Source organism: Cherax quadricarinatus, unplaced genomic scaffold, assembly GCF_038502225.1.
Source record: "Cherax quadricarinatus isolate ZL_2023a unplaced genomic scaffold, ASM3850222v1 Contig387, whole genome shotgun sequence".
Classification (NCBI taxonomy): domain Eukaryota; kingdom Metazoa; phylum Arthropoda; class Malacostraca; order Decapoda; family Parastacidae; genus Cherax; species Cherax quadricarinatus.
Genome location: NW_027195413.1, coordinates 31594 through 38862, shown reverse-complemented (window position 1 = coordinate 38862; position 7269 = coordinate 31594).

Here is a 7269-nt window from a genome sequence, read left to right as displayed (position 1 = left end):
ACTCCAGTAGGTTTGTGATACAGGATTTCCCGTCCCTGAAACCAATTTGGCTGCTGTTGATGAGATCATTCCTTTCTAGGTGTTCCACCACTCTTCTCCTGATAATCTTCTCCATGACTTTGCATACTATACATGTCAGTGACACTGGTCTGTAGTTTACTCCTTCATGTCTGTCTCCTTTTTTAAAGATTGGGACTACATTTGCTGTCTTTCATGCCTCAGGCAATCTCCATGTTTTGATAGATGTATTGAATATTGTTGTTAGAGGTACACATAGTGCCTCTGCTCCCTCTCTCAGGACCCATGGAGAGATGTTATCCGGCCCCATTGCCTTTGAGGTATCTAGCTCACTCAGAAGCTTCTTCACTTCTTCCTCGGTTGTGTGTACTGTGTCCAGCACTTGTTGGTGTGCCCCTCCTCTTCGTCTTTATGGAGCCCTTTCTGTCTCCTCTGTGAACACTTCTTTGAATCTCTTGTTGAGTTCCTTACATACTTCACAGTCATTTCTTGTTGTCTCTCCTCCTTCCTTCCTTAGCCTGATTACCTGGTCGTTGACTGTTGTTTTCCTCCTGATGTGGCTGTATAATAGCTTCAGGTCAGATTTGGCTTTCGCTGCTATGTCGTTTTCATATTGTCGTTGGGCCTCCCTTCTTATCTGTGCATATTCATTTCTGGCTCTACGACTGCTCTCCTTATTCTCCTGGGTCCTTTGCCTTCTATATTTCTTCCATTCCCTAGCACACTTGGTTTTTGCCTCCTTGCACCTTTATTTATTTATTTATTTATTTATTTAGAAATTTTAGCATACAAACAGAGGTACAAAAAATACAGGTAAGAGCAGCATGCCAAAGCCACTTATATGCATAGCATTAAGGCTGGCTTAACATTAACTTAAGATTAACTAAGCAATGATGAAATCAGTGATAAGACATTATTGTAAACAGATAACTATAAAATACAAATGAGTATTACAAAGACAGGTCATGTGGTTGCATGCATTGCTGTTCATTCAGTAGAATGGAGTATTCTGTTAGGTAGTGTATTTAAAAAAAAATAACAAAGTTAGGCTTAACATTTGTGTGATATAATTGTGAGTAACATTTAGGATATACAATTTATATGGTTCAGTTATTCAGTATTTATTTGGTTTTGAGTGAGTAAGTGAACTTTGAGAAGAGACTTGAATTTATAAACAGGTAGTGTGTCTTTTATATTTAAAGGTAATGAATTCCAGATTTTAGGGCCTTTTATGTGCATTGAGTTTTTGCATAGCGTGAGATGGACACGAGGAACATCAAAGAGTGATCTGTGCCTTGTATTATGGCCATGTGTTCTGTTGAGGTTGGCAAGATGTTTGAGGGGAGGGTTAATATCAGAGTTAAGTGTTCTATGTATGTAGTAAGTGCAATAATAAGTATGGATGTTTTGTATGGTGAGTAGGTTGAGTGTTTTGAATATTGGTGGAGTGTGCTGCCTGTAGTGAGAATTTGTTATCATTCTAACTGCAGCCTTTTGTTGGGTAATTAGTGGTCTGAGATGGTTAGTTGTTGTTGAGCCCCATGCACAAATTCCATAGGTGAGATAGGGGTAAATAAGAGAGTGATAAAGGGCCAGGAGGGCTGACTGTGGAACATAGTACCGTATCTTCGATAGTATGCCTACAGTCTTGGAAATTTTCTTAGAAATTTGTTGTATATGAGTATGAAATTTGAGTCTATTATCGAGGTGGATTCCTAAGAATTTTCCCTCTGTTAGCTTTGTGATAGGTGATCCGTTTATCATTATGTTAAGAGGTACATCTGTAGCTCTGCTACCAAACTGAATGAAGTAAGTTTTGTCAATGTTTAGTGTAAGTTTGTTAGTCCTCATCCAGGTAGATATTTTCTGTAATTCGGTGTTTACAGTATTGGCTAGCGTGACTGGGCTCGGGTGAGAGAAGACGTATGTGGTGTCATCTGCAAAAAGTGTGGGTTTGAGTAATTGCGAAGCATTTGGTAGGTCATTTATGTATAGGAGAAAGAGAAGAGGGCCAAGGACACTTCCCTGTGGGACACCAACTGTAATTGGTTGTGCGGAAGAGCTTGCCCCATTTGCGTACACATATTGGCTTCTGTTGCTGAGGTAAGACTTGAGGTAGTTGAGGGAGTGCCCTCTAATACCATAGTGTGACAATTTTACGTGGAGCAAGTCATGGTCAACTGTATCAAAAGCTTTACGTAAGTCAATGAAGATCCCCATTGGGACTTCTTTTTTCTCTATTGCAGTGTATATATGTTCTAGCATGTGTATAAAGCATCATTAGTATTTTTATTAGGCCTGAATCCAAAGTGGCAGGGGTTGAGAATGTTATGGGAGATGAGGTAGGAGTAGATTCGTTTATGAATTAATTTTTCGAAGATTTTTGAGAGAGGGTGTAAATTGGATATAGGCCTATAGTTATTCAACTCTGTTTGGTCTCCTTTATGGATCGGGGTGACCCTTGCTATTTTGAGAACTGTAGGGAAGGTGGAGGATTCAATGGATTTGTTAAAGAGTGTTGCAATGATTGGTGATAGTACTTGTGACGCTTTTTTGTATATAAAGGGTGGTAAGGTATTTAAATCTCCTGCCTTGTTTTTCAGTGCGTTGATAATAAGGGAGACTTCGTATGGGTTAGTCGGAGCTAGGAACAGTGTGTTCGGGTAGTTGCCAGTGAGGTAGTCATTTGGTGGGGTATCAGAGCTTGGGATATTATTGGCAAGGTTTTGACCTATAGTGGAGAAGAAATCATTGAGTCTGTTTGCTGTTTCTGTTGGTGGGAGTTGGGGTTCATCTGATTTTGCTAATTTTATTTCGCTATGTAGTGATATCTTTTTTGTTCCCAGAATTTCTGATAGGGTCTTCCAGGTCTTTTTTATGTCACCTCGTAAGTTGGATAATCTGTTCTCGTAATACAATTTTTTTGCCCTTCTTATCAGGCTGGTTAGGATTGACGAGTAACGTTTTGTTTGGTCTCTGGTTATGTGACCCATTCTGTACTGTTTTTCATATCGGTGTTTTGTATTTATGGATTTGAGAATGCTGGGTGTTAGCCAGGGACTGTTCAGTCTCTTAGCTGTCATCTGTTTAGTTTTTTTAGGGCAGTGCTTGTTATAAAGGTATTGGGTCTTTTTTAGAAAATTATTAAAACATTCGTCAATATCTGTATAGATTTCTAGCTCAGTGTGCCAGTCAATGTTTCTGCTGTTGTGAAGTTATTAATGGCTGCCTCATTGTGAAGTCTGAAGGTGACTTTAGTAGTGTCTTGGGGTATTTTACCAAGAGTTGTTATGAGGAAAGTAGGGTAGTGGTCTGTGGTATTATCTGTAATTATGCCTGATTTTAAAGGGGATATGGTGTTGGTCCAGATGTGGTCAAGTAGGGAAACACTAGTCTCTGTAACTCTTGTAGGTTTTGTTACTGTTGGTAGCAAGATGCAGTTACTCATTGTGTTTGTGAATTCAGTAACGTGTGGGTCCTGGTCTTGCAGGAGATTTATATTGAAGTCACCTGAGAGTAGTAAGTGATCTTTGTTCATGCGTGCATCAGTTATCATACTTCCTAGGTTTTGACTAAATTGGCTAATGTTTGATTGTGGAATTCTGTAGATATTCAGGAAGTTCCTCATTCCCGTGTAGTTCCCTTTCTTGTAGTTTGGCCTCATTCGTCCTGGCCTTCCTGCTTCCCCCTCCACTTGTAGCTCTACTGTGTATTCGAAGCTTAAAACCACCTGATCGCTGGCCCTAAGGGGTCTTTCATATGTGATGTCCTCAATATCTGCACTACTCAAGGTGAATACTAGGTCCAGTCTTGCTGATTCATTCTCTCCTCTCTCTCTTGTAGTGTCCCTTACGTGTTGGTACATGAAGTTTTCCAGTACCACCTCCATCATCTTAGCCCTCCATGTGTCTTGGCCCCCATGTGGCTCCAAGTTCTCCCAATCGATCTCCTTGTGGTTAAAGTCACCCATGATCAGGAGCTTTGCCCTGCATGCATGAGCACTTCTGGCCACTGCAGCCAGTGTGTCAATCATCGCTCTATTGCTCTTGTCATACTCTTGCCTTGGCCTCCTGCTGTTCTGTGGTGGGTTATATATCACTGCAATTACCACCTTGGGACCTTCAGAGTGAAGTCTTCCTGCTATGTAATCGCTTGCTTCTCCGCTGTCTCCTCTCTCCAGCTCATCAAAATTCTATCGGTTTTTGATCAACAGTGCCACTCTTCCGCCCCCCCCCCGTCACCTCAGTTTTTCCTCAAGATCTGGTATCCTATTGGAAAGATGGCATCTGTTATCATACCTGTTAGCTTGGTTTCTGTGAGAGCTATGATGTCCGGTGATGCCTCTTTGACTCTTTCGTGCCACTCTTCCCACTTATTTGTTATTCCATCAGCGTTTGTGTACCATTCCTTCAGTTTCCTTTCCAATACTGTGGTTTGGGGGAGGGCCTGTGAGGGTGGGAGACCTGGTAGCATACTGTGGGATTCTATAGCTGGGTGCTGGGTGGAAGCTGTGAGTGTGGATTGTAGTTTGTGTTGGGATGGTGTTCTGAGGATAGTTCTGTGTGTTTGCCCTTGCTGCTCTCTTCTGCTCTGATTGACCTGTGTGTGTGTGTGTGTACTCACCTATTTGTACTCACCTATTTGTGGTTGCAGGGGTCGAGTCCTAGCTCCTGGCCCCACCTCTTCACCGGTTGCTACTGGGTCCTCTCTTTCCCCGCTCCATGAGCTTTATAATACCTCTTCTTAAAACTATGTATGGTTCCTGCCTCCACTACATCACTTTCTAGGCTATTTCACTGCCTGACAACTCTATGACTGAAGAAATACTTCCTAATATCTCTCTGATTCATCTGTGTTTTCAACTTCCAATTGTGACCTCTTGTTTCTGTGTCCCCTCCCTGGAACATCCTGTCTATGTCCACCTTATCTATTCTGCGCAGTATTTCATATGTCGTTATCATGTCTCCCCTGACCCTCCTGTCCTCTAGTGACGTCAGGCCGATTTCCCTCAACCTTTCTTCATAAGACATTCCCCTTAGCTCTGGAACTAACCTTGTCACAAACCTTCGCACTTTCTCTAGTTTCTTGACGTGCTTTATCAAGTGCGGGTTCCAAACAGGAGCTGCATACTCCATTATGGGCCTGACGAACACGGTGTACAGTGTCTTGAACGATTCCTTATTAAGGTATCGGAAGGCTATTCTCAGGTTTGCCAGGCACCCATATGCTGCAGCAGTTACCTGGTTGATGTGTACTTCCGGAGACATGCTCGGTGTTATACTCACTCCAAGATCTTTCTCCTTGAACGAGGTTTGCAGTCTTTGGCCACCTAGCCTATACTCTGTCTGCGGTCTTCTTTGCCCTTCCCCTATCTTCATGACTTTGCATTTGGCGGGATTAAATTCGAGAAGCCAGTTGCTGGACCAGGTGTCCTGTCTGTCCAGGTCTCGTTGAAGTCCTGCCTGATCCTCATCTGATTTAATTCTCCTCATTAACTTCACATCATCTGCTAACAGGGACACTTCTGAGTCTAGCCCTTCCATCATGTCGTTCACATATACCAAAAATAGCACTGGTCCTAGGACCGACCCCTGTGGGACCCCACTCGTCACAGGTGCCCAGTGTGATACCTCATCACTTACTATGACTCGTTGTTGCCTCCCTGTCAGGTATTCTCTGATCCATTGCAGTGCCCTTCCTGTTATATGCGCCTGATCCTCTAGCTTCTGCACTAATCTCTTGTGAGGAACCGTGTCAAAGGCCTTCTTGCAATCCAAGAAGATGCAATAAACCCTACCCTCTCTCTTATGTCTTACTTCTGTTACTTTATCATAAAACTCCAGAAGGTTTGTGACACAGGATTTGCCTTCCATGAATCCGTACAGGTTGGCGTTTATTCTCTTGTTCCGTTCCAAGTGCTCCACCACTCTCCTCCTGATAATCTTCTCCATAACTCTGCATACTATATATGTCAGTGACACAGGTCTATAGTTTAGTGCTTCTTTTCTGTCTCCTTTTTTAAAAATGGGAACTACATTTGCCGTCTTCCATACCTCAGGTAGTTGCCAAGTTTCCAGGGATGTGTTGAAGATTGTGGCATGTGGCACTCACATATCTGTTCCCTCTTTACGGACCCACGGGGAGATGTTGTCTGGTCCCATTGCCTTTGAGGTATCGATGTCTCTTAGCAGCTTCTTCACCTCCTCCTCATTTGTATGTATGTCATCCAATACTTGTTCGTATATTCCTTGCTGGTGTCCCCCTCTGTTCTGTCCCCCCGGAGGCCTTCCTGTCTCCACTGTAAATACTTCCTTAGATCTCATATTGAGCTCCTCACATATTTTGATCATTTCTTGTGAGTTCCCCACCTTCTTTCCTCAGCCTTATCACCTGGTCTTTGACTGTTGTCTTCCTCCTAATGTGGCTATACAGCAGTTTCGGGTCAGACCTGGCTTTCGATGCTCTGTCGTTCTCGTGCTGTCGCTGGGCGTCCCTCCTTATCTGTGCATACTCGTTTCTGGCTCTTCTACTAATCTCCTTATTTTCCTGGGTCCTTTGCCTCCTGTACCTTTTCCATTCTCTGGTGCACTTAGTTTTTGCCTCCCTACACAATCGGGTAAACCAAAGACTTGCTTTGGTCTTCCTATTATTTCTACTTCCCTTGGGAACAAACCTTTCCTCTGCCTCCTTGCACTTTGTTGCTACATATTCCATTATCTCGTTTACTGATTTTCCTACCAGTTATCTGTCCCGCTGAACCTCCTGCAGGAAGTTCCTCATACCTGTGTAGTTCCCACTTTTGTAGTTTGGCTTTTCCTATTCAATTTCTGTTACCTTCTCCACTTGTAGCTCTACTATATAATCAAAACTCAGAACCACGTGATCGCTAGCTCCAAGGGGCTTCTCGTAATTGATGTTCTCAATGTCTGAACTGCTGAGTGTGAACACAAGATCCAGTCTTGCTGGCTCGTCCTCCCCTCTCTCTTTGGTAGTGTCCCTGACATGTTGATGCATGAGGTTTTCAAGTACCACATCCATCATCTTGGCTCTCCATGTTTCGGGAACCCCATGTGGCTCCAGGTTTTCCCAGTCGATCTCCCTGTGGTTGAAATCGCTCTTTACCAGTAACTTTGCTCTGCTCGAGTGAGCTCTTCTTGCCACCTCAGCCAGTGTGTGGGGGCCTATGGGGGGCTGTGGTTTGGGTGGAGTCAGAATGCCCATAGGGGGCAGCTGCCGGGGTGAGGTTTGTGA